At 42.5% G+C, this 26,607-nt stretch overlaps 1 protein-coding gene and 1 non-coding gene across 2 annotated transcripts in view; both read left to right on the forward strand.

Moving 5' to 3' along the window:
- Window positions 1-26,607, forward strand: part of TCF7L1 (transcription factor 7 like 1) — a 156,103-nt gene that overhangs the window by 55,859 nt on the left and 73,637 nt on the right. The window lies entirely within an intron of this gene.
- Window positions 10,254-10,356, forward strand: LOC142870303 (U6 spliceosomal RNA). Its single transcript, XR_012918731.1, has one exon. It is a non-coding gene; the product is annotated as a U6 spliceosomal RNA (small nuclear RNA).

The raw sequence follows: 26,607 nt of genomic DNA on the forward strand, positions 1-26,607 counted from the left end.
CACTAAAAAGGAGGGATTTCCTTCAGGAAATGATGTGGGCAGACTCCAGGGGCGTTGCCAAGTTGGAATTCAGGAGGTTTAACCTGAGCCAAGAGAAGAGGAGAAACTGAGGCTGCCAGGAGAAGTATCTCTAACTTGGGCCTTGGAAGATGGAAATTGTAAGAGAATTAGGCAGGTAGGTGGACAGGGAGACACAGAGCATGATCAGAAGATCCTGTGAGTGTGAGCAGGATGCTATGAGTAAGGCCAGTCAGACTCGAGGAGCGCTGTGTAGAATTTGTGATCCTAGGTGCCCTAGAGCCCAGGGTAAATGGCCTGTGTGGTTAAAACAACCAGCTGTGTGTGCCACATCACCGTAGACACTCCGGGTGTGGATTATCATGGGACAATCGGGGAAACCACTGGCATGAGATTTGGATTCCCCTCAAGTCCTTGGGTGGTGGGAGCATAAAGCTACCCTAGTTGTTATGGAGTCTCAGTTGCAAGGGCCTATTTTTTTTCTTAAAAAACTATGAAAGAGTCCTTCTCTGAATATCTCTATCAGTAGACTTCTTAGTTGCAAGCAGTAGATATCAACTGACTGAGATAACTAGAAAAGGGATTTCTTCAGAGGACACTGGGGTGGTTCCCAGTGGGAAGGTTGTCAATGGACTCAAACTACAGAAACCAGGTAATAGCCCGGACCACGGCCACTATAGTCACAAAAACAGAATGACAAGAACACTGCACTGGTGATGTTGCTGTCATTTTTAGCTTCCAGAGTAAGAGGTGGACCCTGCTTCCCAATAGGACTCATACCAGGGCAGGGATTCCTAAATTCAGGAGGGCAGTTCAGGTGCTGGGGGCCAAGTGCCTTCCTGAATAAGTATATTATTCACAGGAGCCTTCTGTGCCTGCATAGACAGACGAGATTTCATTCTTCTTAATGGTTGCATGATATTCCGAGGATAGACCTTGACTTATTCAACAACTCTCCTGGTAATGAACTTTTAGGTTGTCTATGCACATTTTTCCTATTGCTACATAACATAGCTGTAAGTATGTCTTTACACAGGTGGGGCATTTCTGTTGGATTAGATTCTTAGAAATGGAAAAGTATATATTTAATTTTTTGACTTTTTTATTTTTTATAGTCTATGGACATTTAAAGACATTTTGAATATAAGTAAATAGTATTTTAAGCAGTTTTAAAAATTGTGGTAAAACATGGAACACAAAATTTACCATCCTAACCATTTTTAAGTGTACAGTTCAGTGGCATCAGGTACATTCAAATTCCTGCCTCAGTCACCCAAGTAGCAGGGACTACAGGCACAAGCCACTGCTCCTGGCTCATATTTTTTTGAGCATTTACCTTGTGCCAGGTGCACTGCTGGTGCTCTATGGCAGTGATGCTCGCCCCAGATGCACATGAGAATCACCTGGGGAGCTTTGACAATTCAGGGTGCCCAGGCGAGGTCCCAGGCATCAGGACTTTATAAGGCTCCAGGAGATTCCATTATGTCATGAAGGTCAGGGACCACAGCTTCTAGAGGGTGGCTGCATTTAATAACCACCTCCAACTGGGGTAAGTGATGGAATTCCTAGTTTACAGATGGGAAACCAAGCCTGAGAAAGGGTTCCTGCCCTGCTTTAGGTCACTCAGCCAAGTGTCCCGACTGCCCAACCCCTACCCCTGACTGCAGGGATTCTGAATATCTTCTCTGAATATCTTCTCTGCCTGCCTGGATGGGAAGGAGAAGCGAGGGTCTTCCTCAGCCCCCGCACTCCCCGGCCGTGTTGGCTTGTGCTTGTGGATTATCCAGACTCCACCAGCTCATGGTCTCAACCTCAAGGTTTGCTCTGCCCAGAATGGTTACCCTCACTCCTCACTTAAGACAGTTTCTACTTGCTGCCCTACTCTAAATAAGGCTCTCTTCTTTGTAACACCAGAAACAGTATGTGATTGTGTGTGTATTCCTCAGTCAAGCTGGAGAATTATTTTATTTATTATGTTATCAATAAAATAATAATATTAGAAAAAAATGCAAAATTCTAACATGGTATTTGCAAAACACTGTTCTAAACACTTTACCTATACAGTATTTACTCATTTAAGCCTTGTACATTCAAATTCCACCAAAGTGGCTGGGACTATAGGCAGGAGCCACTGCACCTGGCACAGAGTAGGCACTCCATAAATAAGAGATCAGGGAGTGGGAAGAAAGCAAGAATGAACACATGCACAGGTGGAAACTTAAGAGAACACCCTTCTGTGAGAGTGGTGGGGAGTATGGACAGAAAAGTAGCCTGTTTTCAGGTGCACCTGAGGGCATGGACCAGTGTATGTGATCTTGCTCAGAGTTGGGGTTACAATCTGAAAATGGAGGTAAAAATTAGAACTAGAACTGTAGTTCTCAGGCCTGCACTTAGCAACTACTGCTGCCTTGCCGGGCACAGTGGCACGTGCCTGTGGTCCCAGCTACTCAGGAGGCTAAGGTGGGAGAATCTCTTGAGCTTAGGAGTTCTAGACTAGCCTGGGCAACACAGCAAGAGCCTGTCTCTTAAAAAAAATTAAGAAAAAACCCACCAAAGCTAGTGCTGCCTGGGTCCCAGTCCTCAGACTTGGTTTGGCTTGGCACAGGCGTGGGGTATTTTGTGGGAGAAGAGTGTGAGGCCCCAAGGACACGGACCAGGAGGTTGGAGGCTAGGAGCTGGGGCAGCACTCTCAGTCAGCCCCAGGAGTCCTGGAACGTTGTCCTGCAATTTCAGATTGGGGTCTAGTGCTATAGGGAGTTTCCCAAATGTTGGAATTGATTATTTTTTAAAAATTGTATCCTCAACATTTAAAAATGGGAAACAAAAATAAAACATGCCTTATTAAATATTCCACAGTTCAACATACTGGAGACCACCAGCATGTGAACTGGCACCGCCAGGGTGGCTAAGTTGGGGCACGCAAGTCCCTTGCCACTCTTCTGTCTCTGCTGGAATTTCTTGTAAATGTGGTATTGGTTAGAAAGCTTGTAGCTGAGCACCAGTGCTGCTACATATTCAGTCACACATGTGTCTCTTCTCATGCCATCGTCCAGGTGCTCACACACACCTGTGGTTGTCTCGGCTCGGGTGTCATCATGGCTCAGTGGCCGGTTTGCTAATGTGTGATGTGTTACCTGGTGGAACTGTCACGTGCTGAGGTGGTTTCGTGCTTGTTGCAAGTTTTGGTTGCATCTTGCCTGATTTTTATATCTGTGATGAGGAAACGGGAGCAGCTGTTCAGTGTGGGAAAGCAGCATTGCCTAGTGGTTTGGTGTGGAACCTGGGCGTGACTCACAGCTCTGCCATGTGCCTCCTGTGTAGCCTTGGGCAAGTTGGCTAACCTCTCTGTGCCTTGCTTTCTTCATCTATCAAATGAGGATAACATGGTATTACAAGGCTCGAATGAGTAAATACTCTATAGGTAAGATGTTTAGAATAATGTTTGGCAAATACCATGTTAGAATTTTGCATTTTTTCTAATATTATTATTTTATTGATTCTACATTTAATACATTCTCAACAGGGTCAGTATGACCCCCAAGGGGGTGAAAAAAAATCTAGCTGTGACAATGGTGTATGGCCTTCAAAGGGCCACTGTACATAAACATTATATATCTGTGGCATTAAGATTTGGGGGTACCTGGATGAAACTGGAGACCATTCTTCCAAGTGAAGTATCACAAGAATGGAAAAACAAACATCACATATACTCACCATTAAATTGGAACTAATTGATCAACACTTATGTGCACATATGGAAATAACATTCATCGGAAATCAAGTAGGTGGGAGGGGGGAGGGGGGATGGGTAAATTCACACCTAACGGTACAGTGCCTACTATCTGGAGGATGGGTACCCTTAGAGCTTTAACTCAAATGATACAAAGCAATTTATGTGACCAACATGTTTGTACCCCTGTAATATTCTGAAATTTTTAAAAAATTTTAAAAAGATTTGGGGGGGGCACAAATAGGCAAAATGACAGACAGTAGGCTCTTGGAGGACAGTAATAAAAGAAAGGCCAACAAACTGATTTAACTAAAGACTTCCTAAGCTCAAAAGGCAGTCTGCCGAAAAGCCTGTTAGCATTTGCTGCCACTTATCTGTGGAAATCAAGGTTTCTTTCAGTCCTCTGTGATCAAAACCAAATTCAGAAATAAATTAGTGGATGATGTGGCTGACATAAGACAACTCTCACCATGCCTGTCAGGATGCAGCAGAACACCTTTGTTCTTCTTGTTGATTCATCTGATTTTTATGTTGGAGATTTCCATGAGATTTTGCTCTTTAATGAAAAAATTTCCTGTGCCGAGAGTTTGAGCAGTCTCCCAGGGTTGGGCCCCCTGGTCTAGCGGCAGGAGTGGAGCAGAGTTCTGGGTGGGAGCTTGCAGAGGTGGCTACTGCAGTGTGCAGAGCCAGGTGCCCCTGTCCAGGACGTGGAGCAGGAAGTGGAGGGTGGCAGAGGCAGAGAGGGTGCAGCGGGCTGTCTGGGGCTATGTGCGGCCGTCTGCAGGCCTCCTCAGAAAGGTTCAAGACTCCCATTTGGGGCAAGGAAAGACAAAGACCTTCTTTATTGCTGCGAAGTCGGGTAGGGGACTGAAGCCCCCAGATGGTGCACAAGCTTGAAAACCCAATCAAGTTGACCAACAACCTTCAGTTACAGTCACGTGGCATCACCACTACTCCTGAATTTCCCGTTTGGGGTTTTATTAGCTTTTAGTGAAAGGCGACATTGTGAAGAAACTCAGATTAGAATTCAGCTTATAAAACAGCTGAGTGAGTGAGAAAATGGGGTAGAGGAGCCAGGGAACTGCGTAGAAAATCATTGAGCAATGACTCAACAGAATTAGAACCCAAACGCCACTATGTGTGTTCCTCAAGCCAGCCAGTAGGGAAAGGGGCCCTGAGCAGGAGCCAGGGAGGTGTCCGGTCTCCCTCACCTCTGATCTCAGGGGCCTGGAGGGACCTCTGATCTGGGGAGAATTTCCCACAGGCAGGAGCTGGTTTGAGGCCCGGACAGCCTCCCACAGATATACTAATGAACAGTTCTTGCTGGCCATGACTTTGCCAATTGGAAACAGCTCTGGGGCTCTGGAATGAATGGGGAGCCTAATGGGAAACTCAAATGGGCTTCCCCAGCTTTGGAAAAAATAATGAAAATGAGACAAGCAGTGGTCCAGATAAGTAAGTACTTTGGGGTGGCTTCCCAGAGATAAGGAAGTGACAGAAAACTTCATCTTCCCAGCCCTGTAAAGAAAATAGGAGGGGGAGGTTCCATTTCATCAAATCAGAAGGTGGACCTGAGAGTTTGCCTTTTGCCAGACTATGCAGCTCCACCCAGCATTTCTGTCTCTTCTGCCAGGGACAGGGTGCTGCCTGTCCCTACCACCTATGCTGAGTGGGGCTTCCCAATGTCCCTGATAGTTCAAGTTGGAGTAACAAGAGAAAGAACCAAGTTAGGTTCCCAAGGAAGAAATTGTAATTCGATCCCTGCCCCAACTCACAATGGTGACCTCAGTATGTATCTTAGCCATTTTGCACTTCAGATTCTCTGTCTATAAAATGGCAATCTGCTGATCTTAAAAAAAAAAAAAAGTGGAAGAGACAATAAAATAAAATCCCTGTTCTACTGAGTTCTAACAACCAGAAACTATGAGCCATTTAAAATTTTGTTTGTCTCATGTTTATGAGAAAGGATAAAATGACAGATATCTAAACCAACACCAGGGACTCTTTTAAAGCTCAAATTCTAGGGCAGCGGTTCTCAACTCTGGTTGCACGTTAGAATCAACTGGGGAGCTTTTGAAAAACACCAGTCCCCAAACTCCACCCCAGACCAATTAAATCATAATCTCTTGGAAGGAGGTCCAAGCATCTGTGTGTTTTTAAAAGCTCCCCGAGTGATTCTAATGGATAGCTAGGGTTGGGAACCATTGTTTAGGGGATGCCAGTTGGATATAAAGATTCCAGCTTATTTCCAAAAGTATTATGCAAGATAATTTTTTTATTTCTTTAGTGGCTGAAAAAAAACATTTATTTATTGAGATATAATTCACATACCATAAAATTCACCCTTTTATTAGTATGTACACAGAGTTGTGCAAGTATTGTCACTATCTAATTCCAGAACATTTTCATCAACCCCAAAACAAACTCTTAGCCTTTAGTAATCACTTTTCTTTATCTCCTCCCTCCAACCCCTGATCTACCTTTTATGTCTATGGAGTTGCGCATTCTGGACATTTCATATAAATGGAATCTTCCAACATGTGGCCTTTTGTGTCAGATTTCTTTCTCTTAGCATAATGCTTTCAGGATTCACCCATGTTGTAGTATGTATCAGTACTTCATTCCTTTTTATTTTTGGATAATAGCCCATTCTGTGGATAACATTTTGTTTATCCATTCCTCAGTTGGTGGACATTTAGATTTCTTCCACTTTTGGTAATTGTGAACAGTGCTACTGTGAACATTCATGTCTAAGATTTTATATGGACATACCGTTTCATTTATATTATATAGACAGTTGACTCTTGAACAGTGCAGGGGTTAGGAGAACCAACCCCCCAGTTGAAAATCTGCATATAACTTTTGACTCCCCCAAAACTACCCATAGCATACTATTGACTGGAAGCCTCACTAATAACATAAACAATTAACACATATTTTGTAGGTTATATGTATTATATACTATATTCTTATAATAAAGTAAGTTAGAGAAAATTTCATTAAGAAAATCATAAGAAAGAGAAAATACATTTATAGCACTGTACTGGATTTATCGATACTGTAAGTTGACATCATCTGTTTACAAGATGAATTGTCTGTCTGAAATGATGAGGCAACTGTAGATTCAGACCTCAGTCTATGGTACATATCAAGCAATTCAGCTTTTTCATGTAGCATCATGACTTTTTTCTGCTTTTTTGGGAACTCTTCCAGCATCATAGTGGCACTTCAGATGGCTCCCATGGTGTTATTCAAGGTTTATAGTATTGTACTAAACATGATGAAAAATACACAAGAACTGCGAGAAATTACTTTTTACAGTGATATGCAATTTACTAGAGAGATGAACTACTCACAGAGATGATTAGCATCACACGATGTTTTAAGTGGATACCCGCAACACTTAGGCTCACTGCAATTGCAACAGGAGGTGGCTATGAAATTATTACAGTAGTGCCATATGTACTACAGTTAATTTTATGCAGTGATGATTTAATACTGCATCTTTATGTTTGCTTACATTTCTCTTGACTATGAATGGCGACATGTATGGTTTGTTAAGTGTTTGTGTGCATACGCTTATAAATTTTAACTTTTTATAATAGATTTGTGCATATTTTATGGTAGTAAATTTTAAAATAGACTACTGTCTACATATATTTTATGCATTCATGACATATCTTTTTCTTAATTTTTTCAGTATTTCTAGGTTATGCAGTTTAGTTTGTAAGTTTCTTCAAGTTGTCACAAATCTCTAAAAAATTTTCCAAAATATTTATTGAAAAGAAATCTGCATATAAGTGGATCTGCAAAGTTCAAACTCCTATCATTAAGGGTCTACTGTATATGTAGGAGTGGAGTTGCTAGGTCTTATGATAACTTTATGCTTAACCATTTGAGGAACTGCCAGCCTGTTTTCCAAAGTGGGTACACCATTTTACATTGCCACCAGCAGTGTATGAGGGTTCTGATTTCTCTACACCCTCATCAAGACTTATTGTTGTCTGTTCTTTTGATTATAGCTATCCTAATGTGTTTGAAGTGGTGTGTCATTATAATTTGGTTTGCATTTCCCTGATGGCTAATGATGTTGAGCACCTTTTTATGTGCTTATTAGCCATTGGTATGTCTTCTTTGGAGAAATGTCTGTGAATGTCATTTGACCTTTTAAAATTGAGTTGTCTCTTTATTGTTGAGATGTAAGACTTCTGATCCTTATTAGATACATAATTTGCAAATATTTTCTCCCATTCTGTCTTTTCCCTTTTTTCATAATATCCTTTGAAGCACAAACGTTTTTAATTTTGAAGTCTAATTAATCTATATTTTCTGTTATCATTTGAGCTTTAGGTGTCATATCTAAGCAACCATTGCCTAATCATAGGTTATGAACAATTATACCTTTGATTTCTTCTAAGAGTTTTATAATTTTACTTCTTATGTTTTAGGTCTCTGATCAATCTTGAATCAATTTTTATATATAGTGTTAGGTATGTTTTATCACTCCCAAAAGGCAGGGGTCCAATTTCATTCTATGTAAGATAATTTAATAATATTAGAATATTAGGGCAGGCCATGGGACTTGAGCTCCAGCCTCTTATTGTGATGGTGAGGAATTTAGATACTGTGAGGTTTCAATTGAGGAGCAAACACTGACTCAAATGTCCTAAAGGAACCTAAAGTACCTCGTAACTCATATGAAACGTTAGAGTATATTCTCCATGGTTTTAGTGTCAGTGAATTTTAATAGCATGTCTAACATTTGAGAGCTAGAACTTATTTCTGAGGTGTACTATATGTATCTTAACACCAGATTAGCAAACATGACCAGAACACTGCATGTCCCTATCCTATCTATCACAGATGTAATGCCAACTCAGTGTCATATTTTTAAAGAGCTTAATTCTTGGGTAGATAGATAGCTAAGAATAGTTGAAATGCAAGTTCAGATTGTGGTTACATCAGACTCAAAATACATAGAAAATGTATACCATGAAAGAAAATAGATTCCAAATGGATTAAAAAGTTAGAAAGTTTAAAAAGTTAAAAGATATTTTTAAACATTTTGAAAAATGAAGCTCAAGCGTCCTATAAAGCTACTGCAGGTGATAATGATGTGATAATAGACCAGAGGAACATGAGAGAGAACCATGTACAGGCTCAAGAATACACAGGGGAAGGAATGGAAGGGGTAGCCAGACCCATCCATACCTTATGCCATACTCAGATACATCAACTGGATGAAATATTTTTTTTTTTTTATTCTTTAACCACAGTGAGTTTTCAGGGATGGATGAAATATTTTATCTCATTATTTATTCTTTTCACACTTAATAGAGGAATGCTTGCTAATGGTAGTAAAAAAAATCAAATTGTGCAAGTAAAACAAAATTCTTCCTTGACTCTTCCTTTCTCTGCCTAGCTCCACTTCACATTGTTAGCTATTTGGTATGTGTTCTTCCTGGCTGGTTTGAATATGTACATTAGGATCTCAATGCATTACTTAGCGGTGTTTTTTGTTTATTTGTTTTGAGCCAGAGGTCTCATTCTGTCACCCAGGCTAGAGTGCAGTAGTGTCATCACAGCTCACTGCAACCTCAAACTCCTGGGCTCAAGCGATCCTCCTGCCTCAGCTTCCTGAGTAGCTGGGACTATAAGTGTGTGACACCACACCTGGCTAATTTTTCTATTTTTTTGTAGAGATGGGGGTCTCACTCTTGCTCAGGCTGGTCTTGAATGGTTTTAGGCAGTCCTCATGCCTTGGTCTCCCAGAATGCTAGGATTACAGGCGTGAGCCACTATGCCTGGCCTATTTTGTGTATTTTTTATAACACAAAGAAGTGTATATTATTTATATTTGATAACTTGTTTTTTTCACTCCACTTAATACGATATCTCAAAGACCTTTCCAGATCAGTATATGTGGGCTTACCTCATTCTTCTTAGCTGCTGTGTTGTATTCATAGTAGAGATGCATCTTGTAACCATTCTCATATTGGTAGACAGTAAAAAGAGGAAAAAAAGACATCCTTATACATACCTCTGTGTGCCCAAAGTAGTATTTCCCCTGGCACAGATTCCTAATAGCAGATTTACTGGGTCTGATGGTACATGTACATATTTTTAATTAATTTTTTTGTAGATGGGCATCTCACTATGCCCAGGCTGGACTCAAACTCTTGAGATTGAGTGATCCTTCCTCTTCAGCCTTCCAAGTAACTGGGACTATAGGCATGTGCCACCATGCCTAGCTAGCATTTTAAATTTTAATAAATTCTATCAAAATACCATCTTAAAAAGACTTTCTGAAATGATACTTTCATGAATACAATGGAAGTGATTTTCCATACCCTTACTGACTTTTTTAAAATGGAAATTAATCCAATAGGCAGAAATGAGACAGAAACTTATTTTTGGTTTTCTTTATAAGCAGAAAAAAAAATTTGTAAAAGTTATTACTTAGTTGTTTTTTTCCCTTTATACTTAAAACACTACCTGGTACTTGTTGGTTTTGCAGCATATATACTAAAATTGGAGCAATACAGAAATGATTAGCATGATCCCTGTGCAACAATGACATGCAAATTCATGAAGTGTTCCGTATTTTTAAACTCAACATATTTAGAGATAAAAAATAAAAACTACCTGGAAGTGGAATGGAATTAGGAGAATTTTCATTTTCTAAATTGAGTAATATCTCAGGTTGTTTTAAAATAACAAATGTATATTGCATTTGGAATTTGAAAAAAATAAAGATTTTTTTTTAAAAAGAAAAACAAAACCTTCTTACAGGGTAGTTTACTGCTATTTCTCTCTCAGTGCTGAGCAGACCTAGAGCTGAGGGAGGCAGGTGAACTGTATATTAAAAGCCTTTGTTTACCTGCAATAGAGATACCACACTTCTGTAGGACCGAATGTCAATTAAGGCTGAGTATTTTGCATCTTGAAATGATGGATTTTGTGTGCAGATAGATTGTTGTGTGCATCTGCACTCCAATCATAGAGGACTTTGGAGTAGCAGGCAGGAATACTTGTGGGCCCACATTCTTTATTCTTGTTTATTCACATAATATTCATGTGGTTTTCTCCACTCCTGTGCATTTTTAAAACAGTGGACATTAAGTAAAAATTGCGTGTTACCACTTTAGTTGGATCCTGGGGATTGACAAATCATTAATAAGCATTGCCATCCACTTGGATGCTTTCTTCAGACTCCTGTTACCATGAACTGATTGATTTCCTATGTAATTCATAGCTGACCTTTATTACTGACCAAAAAAGGCAATTCCAAGTGAAAGTACATCCACCTGTTAACCGGGGGTCATTAACTCCTTTCTGTTGGGCTCTTGTACCCTCCTGCAAGGGCTTGGGGCAGTGGCCATGGTGGGATGTGACGCCATGTGGCCCAAGGACAGAGCCTGTGACTTGCCCATTGGGATTGTGTTCACCTTGTAGGAAAGTTGGGGGCAATTCTTTCACCCATACACCACTAATCTAGCCTTGTTGGTGGCCCTTTTATCACCACGATCTTTTGTGTTGGTTCTTCACCATACAGGCTCTGTGGTCCTCCTTTGCTCTGTGTGACCACAGAATGTGTCAGTGGGTTAGTGGTTTTATGCCAAGATAAGATTCTGATAGAAGGTAGTTATGGTGGTAGTACAAAGTTACATAAACAATCATGTTCTACCTAAATTTTAGGAACAAAATAGTAATCCCTGCCATTAATTGATTGACTGCCAAGTCTTGGGCTCCAGGATGGGTGCTCTTTGTAAAGCATCATTTCATTTAATTTCTCGAAAAGCCCATCCCAGGACCTGTACTCTCACAGCTAGCATGTGGCCAACACTGGATTGAGAGTGGAGTTTTTACTCATTCATACTCAGCAAAATCTTGACTAATTGGATCCTTTCATCTCATTTAACATATTTTAAGGACTTCCTGCGGGCCAGGCATTGTTCTTGGGGCTAGGAATCCAGAGATGATACTTCCCTTCAAAGAGTTTATACTTCAATATGGAGACCCTCATTTAATTAAAATTGTTGTCTGTACTGTAAGTTTAGGAGAAAATGAACCCCAGGAAACAAACTTCTTAGGAGATATTTTTCTCTAGTAAAAAAAAAAAAACAATCTGGTCTCCTAAGGATTTGTTTTTAGGACAAAACACATTAAGTCCAGTCTCTTGGACATGAACGTCGACTCCACTCTGTAATCAGAAATGTCATTCTGAACCACCATATTAAGGGACTAGGTGGTATTCTATTGCCAAAAATATTTTAGCTACATTTACTCCTCGTACCAGGGTTTTCTCAGACATTTAAGAAGCATCTTCAGGGATGCAGAGACAAATAGGAATTTAAACCCACATTTTAATAATTTAGTACTCATTTATAATTAGCGTAGGAGCAAACATTTTAAGTTTATTCCTTCTGTAAGTCTTGTGAACCACGTTGATACTTGCGCATCACTTATAAATTCAGTTCTAAGCTACTGCCTGATGACCTTTCACAGGCATAACCCATTGGTTGCTGGCAGGTGTGGTCTGACACCCCCCCCCCCCCCCCCCGTGTCCCCACTTTCTCTCTCATTCACAGCCACGAAGCTCCTACCATCCTGACCTGCCCACGTCCTGTGTGCTCTGCCAGTTGCACTCCCCATTTCGCCCACTCTCCACCCAGATAACTGTCTTTCTGCCTTCAGGTCTCAGCTGAAATGTCGCTTCCTTGGGAGAACTTCCCTGAACCCCTAATCTTAAACAGGTCCCTTCATTTTTCTTTCTCAAAGCACCCTTAGGCACGTGTTTCAACCATAGCTTTGTATTTTGTGTTCTCTTCACCCATTTACAACATGTTCATCATGGTGTCTCGTTTATTGTCGGCTTTTACTAAATGGCGCGTGGCTGGGTGTATGGCCAGATGGATATATGAAATGGTTCTTTCACTGAACAACTACAGATTTCCTCTGACTTACAATGGTTTGACTTAGGATTTTTTTTTTTTTTTTACTGTATGGTGATGCAAAAGTGATACACATTCAGTAAGAAACTATATTTCAGTACCATATTCGATAAATTACATGAGATAGTCAGCACTTGATCATAAAAAAGGGTTTGTGTTAAATGATTTTGCTCTACTGTAAGCTAATGTAAGTGTTTCAGCCAGGCTAGGCTGAGCTATGATGTTTGGTAGGTTAGGTTTATTAAATGCGTTTTCAACTTAGGATATTTTCAACTTGTGAGTTTATCGGAGCATGACCCCCCCCTCCGGAAATTGAGGAACGTCTGTACTTGAGTGCTGTGACATGACAGGCACTTGCTAGTGCTGGGCCTATTGCAATGAGTAAAACGTCAGCTCCCGAGCTGCTTACCTTCTCGGGGAGACAGAAAACGAACACACACACATACGTGTCACGTGTCAGGTGGTGGTGAGTACTATGATGAAAAAAAGCCGAGCAAGGCAGGTAGAGAGAAAAGGTAGTCAGTATCATAGCCAGTGAGGTTTATCCAAGGCAGGATTATTGCTAATGGAGACAAAAGGTAGGGATGCTGTTGTACATGGATGTCAGGAAAGGCTGCATGGAGAAGGTGCTTCTTGAGCAGAGACTGGAAGATGTGAGGGCTTGAGCCACATCTGATTCATGGCAGAAAAGCTAAATTCTTGGCGTTCCATGTTTTCGGAGTGACTTCTAGTTGTATGTTTATCTTGTCTCGCGATGCGGTTTTAGTGTTCGCCACACATCTAAAGCTGAACACACAGGTTCCGGGGAGGGAGAGGCCCTGGGATGGTATGAGTTGCCTTTTTTTGAGAAAGGGACAATTCCAGGAAAAGAAAAAAAAAGGTATTTATAAGACACATTTTTTATATCTTCAGTTCATTTTTTATAATCCTGAGGGAAGTGATGGATCATAAAAAAATGTAAATTTTTTTCTTTCTCCTTTTGAGAGTCAATATGAAGTTAATAAGAACAAGGTTACTTTACAAAATCTTCTGGGCTTGGCAGGTTCAGCCCCATTTGTATGTCGCTGATTACTTTTTTCTTTGCATCTGCTGTAGAACTTTACAGGAGTCGTTGAATAGCAGGGTCAAATGGTTCTCTTAATCTGAAAGGCATCACATTAAAACAGGGTGGTCTGGTTGTGAGATTTCCTCCAAGTGGTGGGGATGAACGTTAAATACCCAGTTTAGGTAGCAGGCAAGCCATTTGCAGGGAAGGCCCCTAGAACCAGCTGGCCTTTTGTAAGTTAGGAGAGAGAGCAAATAAGGCAGTAAATTCCTAGGCAGTAGCCCAAAGAGGAAGGTTGTTGGAGTCTCCAATATAGGGAACCACAAAATCATGGAAACCCAAGAGACGTGTTCACCTTCCTTTGCCTGAGGCTGTGAACACAGTTATATGTGAGCTGCTGGCTCTTGTCTTTAGGTGCATGTAGCAGATGGTAAGGCTTAACTGACCATTCTGTAGTCCTTGCCACACTGAATAGTTCAGTGGAGTGCCATTTGTGGCTGGAAAGCCTGCTTCTTTTCCTGTGGTCTCCCATTTCTTGTGCTCCTCCAAGGTGCTGTTTGAACCCTCAATGTCCTTAGGAGCCTCTTGGGCAAAAGAGAGATAAGAAACTACAGGGACTTTGAGCTCAGGTGCTTCAAACCTGCTGAACTGCCAGGGTAGTAATCGCAGTGTGGTTACTTCAAAGTCATCATAGGTGCTTTTTGAAATGCAGATTCCTGACCCTGCTGCACCTGTAGTGCGTGTGGGTGGGAGGGATGCAAATTCCTGGGCCCATCCCAAGGAACAGAAGGGTCAGCATTGGGATTGAAGGGCTGTCTCCCAGGGCTGACCAGAGCCTACACCTGAGCAATGGGAAGCAGTGCCTCTACACAGAAGCCTACTGCTGCAACTATTGAATTTCCTAACTATGAGATGATTTTTTTCCTCCAAAAATGTGCCCAGTAACCCCATTCCCAGGGAGTCTAATTTAGCAGGTCTAATTCAACAGGCTCTTAGTAGGGTCTCCTCTCCATAAAGATAAGTCTCTCTGTACTTCCCAGGAGGGGCAAGAGCTATGTAGGATTCACAAAACATGGTAAATTATAGGACCTGCTCACTGTCCTCATCTAGCTTATAATTTAGGCAACAAGAGCTTCTGAAACCACAAACATTGAAATCCTAATTCCAGGGCATGGAAGCAGAGAACCCGCACGGCAGTGCCTGGTCAGGTGCATGATGTGTCGTTTACAGTGGGCCTGGCCTGTCCCCACTGGCCCAGTCCCCTTTCAGCTGTGCTTTGGGTTGGAACAGTGATTTTACAAAGTCAAAAAATGTCATGAAAAACTCCAGACTTCCAGCTTATCTTGAACAGTATAGGAGGTATAGCAGTGCTGGGCTCAGATCCCTGCATGGTAACAGTCACAGCCTCCCTGCCCTCCAGTGGGCTGTGGCCACCTCTCCTGCAGAGCTGTGTTGTGTCTGGGCTCAGAGCCGGGCTGGGTTCAAATCCTGGCCGCACCACGCCCCAGCTGGCTGGCCCTGTGCAGGTGGCCTGACCTCTCTGCACGTCTGGGCAGTGCCTCCCTCCTAGGTTTGTAGGGATTCAACGAGTGAGTCATGTGAAAGGCTGGGCACAGGTCCTGGCCCACAGGAAGCACCGATAATTATTATTGTGGCAGCTGTTATTAAATATTGTCTTGACTCCTCCCTGCCTGCCCCTGGGAAGCCTTCACGTGTTTGCCCTGTGGGTTGGAGGAAGAAAGGCTCACCACAGCCTGCAGACTGATGGACATTTCGGGGGAGCTGTCTTTCAAATATGGCTTGAACTTCGAGAGGGAGGACAGCATGCCAGGCAGGGAACAGCAAGAGGAAAAGCTTAGAGGTGGGAAGTGCCGGCCACTTGGAGTGGCTGTAAACATAGTCTTTTTATTACTGTTGAGCATTTTCTCGTCTTTCAGTGAGTCGCAAATAGGTTTGGACCTTGGGACACATCAGTGTCTTCAACCCCTGAGAAAGGAGGCGATTGCTCCCAGGTTGGGCATACACAGCCTTCTTCGGGACAGTGACGCTAACCCACTGAGCAGGCTGTGGACAGGGTCACCGTGGGGTACATGGGAAGGGTCAGAAGACCCTCCTGTGTCATTACATACAGGCTTAGGAAATAGACTGGCCCTTTAGATACCCCCAGGACTAGAACAAGACAAACCTCATCCCCCAGCAGACAGGATGTTTGAATGTCCTGGAAGTCAGTGGGCTAGGGGTGAGCCAAGAAAGGGGTGTTTAGGTCTGAGACTGGAGGAAACAGGGTGACCCAAGAGAGGCCCAGACAATGCCTTGAAGGGGAGAAGGAAAAAGAGGAAGAGAAGCCTCCACTTTCCCCGCTTCGGGGGCCAGGTGTGTGAGTGGACCCCAGCTCCTTTTTGGACGGCAGCAGCAGCAGTGACAAAAGACTGCACTGGGCTTTGAAATGCTGAACTTGGAGTAGGCTGCTCGTTTTGAGGTCCTCAGCCCAGATAATCAGACATCCCCACAAATCAAGGATGTGCTGTAATTCCACTATTTCCATATCCAAATGACACCTCTTCAGTTGTCTCACATTTGGAAGTAATACCCAAAAATAGCCTTTGAGGAATCCCATGCCCCAGTGTTTTATTTGGAAGGTAAGGTCACTGTATTTATGTGTCAGCCATAAATACTTGGATGAGAGTATGAATTCCTAAGGATTTGCCACTTCCGGCTGATAGCATTAGATCCTTTGGAAGTGTCCTGTGTCATAATATGCCAGCAGATTTAGAATTTTAAACAGTCATGGAAATAAACAGGTGCTCAGTGCCGCTAAAAATAACCACCCTGGGGAGTGAAGCTGTGCAGTGCCAAGGAGCTAAGGTGGGCAGCGCTGCACTTTAAGGGGAGGTCTAGACTGTGGGAGAAAGCCAGGAAAGGGAAAGCCCCGGTCCCTCCTCCCAGTACCCAGGAGTGTGCTTTCTTTTCTCAGAATCTCTTTCTGGTGGGCTGACCTTTTTGTGTCACCTCAAGTGAAATGTCTCAAAGCCCCAGCCTCCCTCCCTCCCACCGTGCCCAGTTTCTCTGCCTAGATTTCTGAGTTAAAGGCTGGCTCCTAGAGGGGTCCCGCTGTGTGTGGATGGAGCGTGGGGTGCTGCTGCTGCTGCTGCTGTCCTCACCCCAGAACACCCCTGACTTAGCCCCCGAGGCCTCCGGGCTGGTGAGAGGTGTGAGGGATGATGACCAGGGCGTGCTTTGCCCAGCAGTGTCCGGGAGCCCAGGCATTCAGCCCATTAAATCCTCCTCCTCCCCCGAGAGCCTGAGCCACATCCTCCCTGCCCTGCTGCACTTCCCGAGGAGTGAAAGATGGTGGCTGTCAGCGCGTAAAGGATGACGGGTGGCAAGTGGGGTAAACACAGCTTGTTACTACCAGATTGGATTACCGGGTGGTGCTTGAGACACATGGCCAGGGGCCTCTCCGCCCCGTGAGGGCAGGGGCAATCTTAGTCACCAGGAGCAGGTCCTGCGAGGGATGCCATGGAATAGCCCTGCAAAGCCAGTAGGCAGGACTGGTCGTGTTATCGCAGGTTTTCAGTATTGGTGGTTTTGAACTGAGAGCCTCGATTTGACCCTGAGAATAACCAAAACTGCACAAAAGACATGAGTCTTCAAAAGAAGATACAATAAGGTTCAAAAACAAACAAAACTGTGTATGGTGATAAAGGTTAGAATAGTAGTTACCTTCGGGGCAAAGGAATGCTGGCTGGGAAGGGGCATGCAAGAACCTTCTAGAATGGGTTCTAGAATGTCCCATATCTTGATCTGGTGGTGGTGACACAGGTTTATACGTGTGTAAAAGTTAATTGAGCTGTACATTTAAGATGTGGGGAGTCGCTCTGAACCTATTCTGGTTCAGGGACCTGCCCGATAGAAAAAAAAAGATGTGTGTATTTTGCTGTATATATGATATATCTCAATAAATAAGTAAAAATTAAAAAAGAAGAATATACATAAAGGAGGTCTGTGAACAGAGACGCCTTGGCAACATTTGAGTAACCTAGCTTTTACCATATTTGGAGTTTGCTGTTCCATGGTCCCTATGTTCTAAAAACCTGAGTTGGTTCAGTCCAGGCATTTAAAACACCAGCCACCTATGGAGAATAAAATAATGGCAAGTCTCTTCCTAGCTTGACAGTTGGCAAGAGAGTAATTTGGAAACTCCCAGCCCCCTGTACCCTTAAATCAAAGTCTCTCCATCACTCCACAATGGAATGCGATTCTTGGGGCACTGAGGTCCAGCTGGCCGTGCTCTGAGTGGCTGCTAACACCGGGTGGGCTAGAAATCCCTAAGATTCAGTTTCCTTGTGAATTAGGTGAACAACTCTTAAGAGTGTTCTTCAGCAAAGGAGTACCTGTGACGTGCTCCACCCAGTGGTCAGTACACAGCAAGTGGTCAATCAGTGTGAAAGTTCTGTTGCTGCTGTTTGTCCTTGTCACCACTGTCATGAAATTGTGCAGGGTTTGAGGGAACTCAAGGGAGCCACTGATGCTCGCCAGTGACAGAGCCTCGTACCTCCACAAATGGCTTCAACAAACAGTTCCCACACGACCCAACTTTTCCTACAGTTGGGCGGGCTCCAGGGTGCAGAGGCCCCCTCTGGCTTGGCAGGGTTGCTTGGCTGCAGCCTCTGCTGGTTCTCAGAGCAGGAGCCCAGTTGAGTTGGCCAACAGTGTACCCACGTTGAAGCAGCTGTGGCGAACATCTGGCTCTGATTATCTGGCTGGGAATGGCTGGGGGTGGGAGTGCCGTGATTTATAGATTGCTCCTTTGGCTGTAAATCCCATCTGTAATTGTGACTTCTCTGTCCCTAATTGTTTGCAGAGAAGAGAGGAGCTCAATGGCTTACAATCCCTGGCAGGGCCCAAGGCTGGGGGGGGGGGGTGAGGTTTGTTGCTAGGACACGGCTGTCTTTGTTTTGGTCCCTGCTCAGCAGTGTTTTTAGGGCCCTGTATACATTTCTCTGTATTGTTAATGTAATTTGTTCAGGCAGTGAACAGCCAAGTTCAGCTGAAGGAATCCAATACTCATAACAGAAACACCAGAGGCCAGGTTTTTGTGGTCAAATTAGGGTTTTGCGGCCTCAGACGAGAATGAAATGTTGGTACTGTGCAGAGGGACAGTCTCCCTTTCTCCTCTCCTGTGGACGCTGGCCTGGGTTCAGCTTCCTTAAGGAGCTTGGCTTTGGGGCACCAAGCGCACCACATTCAGGGCTATGTTAGGTGGGGAGCCGGCCGCCCTTCTCTGAGAAAGGGAATGCAGATTTTATTCAAAAGGGATGAAAGGATGCTAACAAAGTATGAGCCCGGTTGGGCCTCGCCTGTCCAGCCTGTCCGGCCTTCCCTTCACCCTGGCTCCAGGCAGCATTTTTCTACCCCTCCCCCACCCTTGAATGACTTGACTGGTGCGGAAATAATAGTTGGGATCTGTTGGGAAGGTCTGTGACTGTGCAAAATGCAATTTGCCCGTTTCCGTTGCCCGTGAAGACCCCACAGCCCACTCGCCATCTGGGAACCTCGCTCCCTGCTGTGCTTGGAGTTTTCGGAAAGGATGGATTCCTAACAACGTTTCAGTGAGTGGTTAGCGGTATTACGTTAACTCAGTTCGTCCTACCCAACTGTTCACTCTGTCTCAGAAATTAAAATAAGATAAAAACAAATATACCAGCCCACAAACATTTTGCGTGTTTCCTTTTGCTTCTAGAAGGCATACATGCTGTGACATTAATCAGACCGACATTGTCAGCCCCCTCCCTGCCTGCCTTGGAAGCGCGGCTGGTGTGCATACATCCTCTAGCCGTGCAACAATTTCCAAACACCTTCTGTGGTTACCAAGTAGAACGTGATAGGGTCCTGGCCCTCCAGAGCTTAAAACATAGGGGAACAAACAGGGAAACGAGCCCTTATAAGTGATGAATGGCTGACAAAGCAGAATAAAACATCACCTGGAAGACCTGAGAAAGGAGGAGCGAGGGGAGAGCCTTGGGGAGATTTTGAGCTGAGCCTTGCAGGAGAGCACCAATCATGGGTTCTAGTACCACCTAGATCCCGCAAGCCTTCCCTTCCCCTCTGTCCCAGCCACTGGAAGCCCCCCAAGGAGGGGAGAGAGTTGCCTTCTTGTTAATGACCCCATTCATTATCCCTAGAACCTGGTGACTTCCCAGAAGTCTTCAGAGGCAAGACACCTTCAACTGAGAAGGTGGTAAATCCCACATACGTGTTGAATGCGTTGTGTAAATGCATGTGCCCTCACCACATCCGCACACTGACATCATCAACTTAAAACAACTTTATACATTATGGGCACTTTCACTCGGCACCAAATGTTCATAAATGAACCAAATAAGCCTGCAAATTTCTTAATCTTGATTGTTACCAATGTGAAATAGATAAGATTGAAACAGGTGGCAAGTCAGGCAGACTTTATTTCCAAGATCATCATTTAAAGAGAATGAGACCAAAGGAGGGAAAAACACGTCTGTTCACACTTTATGGCACTACTTGTGCAGGAGCATCACAGCACCTCAGCCTGCGTCCCAGCTTGTTGTGTGCTGTTAAGCCATTCAGACTCGGGATGGTCCACTGCCAGTCAGTCAGTGCCAGGGCACATGTCACTGATCCCAAGATGCATTTGAGGCCCTTTTCTTCTTGGGAGGTTTCTTGACACCCCACCCACCACTGAGTTGCATGTTCCCTGCCCATGGTTCATTTCTGTACCCCGTCTCCCAGTACCCTATACAGATTGAATATCCCTTATCTGAAATGCTTGGGACCAGAAGTGTTTTAGATTTCAGATTTTTTTGGATTATTTGCATTATACTTACCAGCTGAGCATCCCTAATTCCAAAATCTGAAATATCCATTTCACTTGAGCAGTCATGTTGGTGCTCAGAAAGTTCTGGATTTGGGAGCATTTTGGATTTCAGATTTTAGGATTTGGGATGCTCAACCTATACTGGCATTAAATTAGCATTTTTCTTTTTCTTGTTTGTCTCCTCCACTAGACCATGCACTCCTTGGGATCAAACATTGTGTCCTCTTTTCCCATGCCTAGAGAGTACCCAGGAGGTGTTCACTATGTATTTATGGAGTAACATTTTCTTGTGTATGTCTTTTATCTCTTAGGAAATTTGGCTTTCCAGATAATAGATTCTCCCTTTTCTAAGTACTATAATTAACTTTAGCTGTTTTTGATGGAAATATTCAAAATGCATCCTTTACTTTCCTAACTTCTAATGGCTCCAAACATCTATACTAAAATAAAGAACTATGAAGTATTTAGTTAAAATACGTTCTTGTTCCAATGAAGAAAATTGCTCATAGTGTCCTTTCCTAAAGTAATTGCCGTTTCCTCTCTAGGAGGGCTCCTTGGACCTTTACCTGTGCTTTCCTGCCTTGCCTGAGGACCACTACTTGGTGGCCCAGTTATCTGTAGTTCAAGTGGCAGCTGACCATGTAACAAAGGGAAAGACATGACATAATACAGAAAGGCAACGTGTCATGGGGTCATGATAGAGATATAAGATGTTCAGAAAAGGCCAAATGTGTTCTAAACTTCCTGTTGAAAGAAAGAAGTAGGATCAGAGAAATGCAAATTAAAACAATGAGATGATGAAACTTAAAGCCTAAGGATACTGGTGTTGTCAAGGATGTGGGTTAATAAATGATGCTCACATCAGTTTACTTTGAGGAATGATTTGGCAATATCTAGTAACATTGAAGATGCACATATCTTATGATCCAGCAAATCTCCTACCCATGAGCTCAAGAGACATGAAGAAGAATAATTCTTGCTGCATTATTTACAGTGTTATAAATTGGACACAACATATGGGACCATCGATATATTAAATAAATAAATATAGTCATGTAGTAGAATACATTGAATTAACCCACGTCTACATATATTAGTGTGAATAAATTCTAAAAGTCTAATGTTGGTTAGAAAAAGCTAGTTATTAAAGAATGCTTAAAATGCAGTGCCATTTATATGAATGTTTGTAACTTCCAAGGGAAATACTGCATTTGGTTATGTAGAAGAATGCCTTGGTGCTTAGGAAATCTATGCTGAGGGTGAGATGTCAGAATGTCTACAACTGACTTTCAAATGGTTCAGCAAAATAAAAAGGTGTGTGTGACTACATGCACAGGGGAAAGGGGAACATAAAGCATTTTGGAAACATGTTAATGATGTTGAAGGACAAATGGGCATTTACTGTACTTTTTTTTTTTTTTTTTTTTTTTTGAGACAGAGTCTCACTTTATTGCCCAGGGTAGAGTGAGTGCCGTGGCATCAGCCTAGCTCACAGCAACCTCAAACTCCTGGGCTCAAGCAATCCTCCTGCCTCAGCCTCCCAAGTAGCTGGGATTACAGGCATGCGCCACCATGCCCGGCTAATTTTTTCTATATATATTAGTTGGCCAATTAATTTCTTTCTATTTATAGTAGAGACCGGGTCTCGCTCTTGCTCAGGCTGGTTGGAACTCCTGACCTTGAGCAATCAGCCAGCCTCGGCCTCCCAGAGTTCACTGTACTTTTTGAACAACTTTCCTGTTAATTTTGAGTTTTTGAAGACAAAAAGTTGGAGAAAACACTCAAATTGAACCTATTAATTATTTGTGGACAATACGTATGTAATGAAAGAATAGAAACATGCAGTGGCATGATAAACAGCACCTTTAGGACCATAATTAGTTCTGGGGAGGGCGGGGGAATGGATGACTGAGATTGAATACTTTAGCTGTATCAATAACACTTTATTTCTTAAAAAAGAAAAACAAATAAGGAGCTTTAAGATTGATATGGGACAGCGTTCAGCTGTTCAATTTGAGTAATAAGTACATTAGTGTCTGTCTGTAGTTACTTTGTCTACTTTTAAAATATATATATATAGTTTTATAGATGACAGATCATAAGTTCTATAACTAAAAATAACATTTGTTAAAACTATAGAGAAGTGGGAAATGAGTAATTTAGTTTTCATTTTAAAATTAGAACTTATTTTAAAAGTTATTATTAAAAAGCATTTTGTGCTTAAAAGATGTGGTATACCTTATTCTCTCTGATAGAGACCTATTAACGCCTATGACGGAATCACCACAAGGCATGCTGGGGCTACAGAGACTTCCAGTGCAAAATGAGAATAAACAGGAAATGGGAAATAGAAGCAAAAATATAAAATGTATTTTATATATTTGCATATATATAGAGAAAATATATTTTCTAGCTCTATCACTGGGAAAGCCTAGAAACAATGATCATCTCAGTAGCATTGACCAACTCCAGCACTCAGATATGATATTCTCCAAATAAAAACAGGGCTCCTGGGAAGAAAGACTGATTTGATGTACGAAGCAAGCCTAGAGTATATTGTTATATGAGAAAGCATGAAAACTATTGAAGACCACTAAAAACTCAGATCTGCAGTTAGGGACTCAGGGAGTAGGACTACTAGATCAACAAGATGGGAAAGATGAAATAATTTGAGCATCAATAATATACCATATTTATTTCAATCCTTAAGTTCACAGTGATACCACAAAACACAACTAAATAAACACCAACACTGGTCTCCTTTGGAGGACAACAGGGAGCTAAGTCATCATTTTCAACATGGTAAATAATGAGAAAGAATTCATGCATTTATCTTGCCTATGTGATGTGCTCTTTGCCACCAGGACACTAGTTGAGGAAAGTTTCTTTACAGAAATATTCCAACTAATAAGTGAAGAAGAAAATGTCTTTTTCCCTGGCTTAGTTCATTTTGTGTTGCTATAACAGAATACCAAAACAAGGTAATTTATAAAGAAAAGAAATTTATTTGGTTCTTGGTTCTGAAGGCTGGGAAGTCCAAGGGCAAGGCGCCAGCATCTGCTAGCATCTGGTGAGAGCCTTCTTACCGCGTCATCCCATGGTGGAAGGTCAAGAGAGTGTACTTGTGTGTGTGTGCGCACACACACACATACGTGAGGGGAGATGGGGAGTGAATGAGAGAGAAAGTGGGTGGGGTGGAGTGGGCTAGCAGAAGGAGACTAAACTCCTCCTTTTATCAGAAACCCACTCCCATAATAAGGGCATTAATACATCTATAAGGGCAGATTCCCCATGACCTGATCACCTCTTAAAGGTTCCATCTCTCAACACATTGCATTAGGGATTAAGTTTCCAACACATGAATTTTGGGGAATACATTCAAACTATAGCATTCCTTCTTCTCCACATCAAGCAAAATAACATTGAACCTGAATTTGATCAAGCCTCTAGATCTAATTATTAGTTTACCAAAAATATATGGTTCAGAGGAACATGTTAAATGGCACCATGAGGATGTGATTAGCAAAATCCAGACTGTAGGAAACACTACAGGAGCAATAACCTAGTTTCCTTCAAATAATACAAGAGGAGAGAAAGAGAGGAAGAAAGAGAGAGAGACCCCTAAAGACTAAAAGACAAAAAAATGATTAAAGACTTAAAAATAAAAAGACTGAGAAAGATTAAAAGACATGTATGATTAACCAATAGCTATATATAGACCATACGTTGGATCCTGATTGAAATAATCAAACTGCAGGGAAAAAATAATTTATAAGACAATCAGGAAAATATAAAAGCATGACCAGAGAGAATTATTATTAACCTTTAAAAATGTGATAATCATGTTATAGGAATTTTTAAAATTCCAGTTTTCTAGAGAGACACACGGAAATATTTCCCAATGAAATGATACGCTATCTGGGATGTGTTTCAAAATAGTTTGGGGTGGGAGAGCAGCAAGTGGGTGGAGGAGAGATGAATGGAGATTGGCCATGAGCCAGGAATTATGGAACTTGGGTGACGACTTAACCAGGTTCATTATATTATTCTCTCTACTTTGTAAATGTTTGAAAATTTCCAAAATAAAAAGTTTTAAATATTTAATTTTTCTTCACCTGGAAGAATCCCAGATAGGAGCTGAAGAGCTTGGTGGATGGTGGAGTGTCTGCAGGACCCAGGGCAAGAAGGGAAGGCAGGGAGGGGCCTTATCAGATTTGCTGCAGGAAGTGAGGTGCTGGTGTGCGCTTCCCCAGGTAGAGCTGGATTTTGGTGTGCTGAGAATGAGGACAAAGAAAAACACAAAACCCAGCAAAAAATCCCCAAAAGAGACCACCCACAATGAAAAATGGGACAAGGAGCGATTTAACACTGTGACACACACTTTCTAAGGCTTTACAAATAAAAACTCCTTTAGTCCTTATAGCAAGCCTCCCATAGGTATGCTGTTTTTATTCCTGTTTTATGCTTGAAGAAACTGAGGCACAAATTACTTGCCTGAGGTTGCCCTTAAGCCAGGATTTCAGCCTGAGTAAACCCGGAACCTGGCTCCTTAACCATTGTACTGTGCTGCAATTCTTCATCTGTGCCACTTCTGTATTTTGGTGGAACTCTGTGACTGTAAAATAGTTTCCTCTCTTAACTTCTCTGTTCCCAAAGCCCCCATTCTCCTGCTTACCCAAGTTTGCCATCTTCAGCTCTTCTCTCCCTCGTGTCCTGTAATAACCATTTGGCTCTGGGTTCTGTTGATTCTGTAAAACGGTCCTCCGACCCCAGAGCCACCCCAGCCTGAATCACTGCAGGAGTGCCCCGACTCCAGGTCTTCCCTGTTGGCTTGTCTCCATTAACCTCCGATCCTCCTGATGCACCACTTGCCCCACGTCACTCCCCTGCCTATAGACCCGCAAAGCATCCTCATCAACCACAGAATGAACACGGGGTCTTACCTCTAAGGCAGTGAAACAAGACAAGCATGTGGTCCTCAGAGTGAGTCGATGCTTAATAAATCTTCAGCCTTATGCTGTTTTGTTGTTTTCCCAGCATCTACCTTATAACAACTGTCTACAAAAACCTGTCTAACTAAACATCTTTAGGCCTCTGCTCTTGCAACCCCCATTTTGCACTCTTAGCTCTGATCACTGGATTGATCTCCTCCTCTCTGCTTACAAACTCAAACCCACCCTCAGGATTCAACTAAGGCCTCTGTTCTTCCTATAAGCTATTAAAGCACTTGCCACCTGGACCCCACCTCTGGGTTTCCTGGACTATTCAAATTTCAGAGCTGGGCGCAGTGGCTCAAGACTGTAATCCTAGCACTCTGGGAGGCTGAGGCAGGCGGATCGCTCAAGGTCAGGAGTTCAAAACCAACCTGAGCCAAGAGTGAGACCCCGTCTCTACTAAAAAAAAAAAAAAAGAAAGAAAGAAATTAATTGGCCATCTAAAAATATATAGAAAAAATTAGCCGGGCATGGTGGCGCATGCCTGTAGTCCCAGGTACTTGGGAGGCTGAGACAGGAGGATTCCTTGAGCCCAGGAGTTGGAGGTTGCTGTGTGTGAGCTAGGCTGACGCCATGGCACTCTAGCCCAGGCAACAGAGTGAGACTCTGTCTTAAAAAAAACAAAACAAAACAAAAAAATTTCAGAAACCTTGGGTAAGGGGAAGTATTGGCAAAACAATGCCACCTTTTGTGTTTACCAAGTAAAGATATTATAAGAAACAACTACCTAATTTCATTTCAAAAAGAACAGTTTAATACCAGTAACGAAAAAGGGGGGATAATCTTTTAAATTACATAAACTTAGTTTTAGTAAAAACTTGCCTTTTAGTCCTCATTTCTACCTTTCTGCTGGGAACTACTAGTGTGTGCCCCATCTTGGAATGCATATGTATTTCCCATCTTCATTATAAGATCCGGATTCTGGGAATCTGTCTTTGTTCAGAAGTTTCTCAATAAACATTTGATGTTTGATTGGTTTAAAATCGGTCACATATATTCATGGTGTTCAGTTA

The sequence above is a fragment of the Microcebus murinus genome, chromosome 3 (genome assembly GCF_040939455.1).
Source record: "Microcebus murinus isolate Inina chromosome 3, M.murinus_Inina_mat1.0, whole genome shotgun sequence".
Taxonomy (NCBI): Eukaryota; Metazoa; Chordata; class Mammalia; order Primates; family Cheirogaleidae; genus Microcebus; species Microcebus murinus.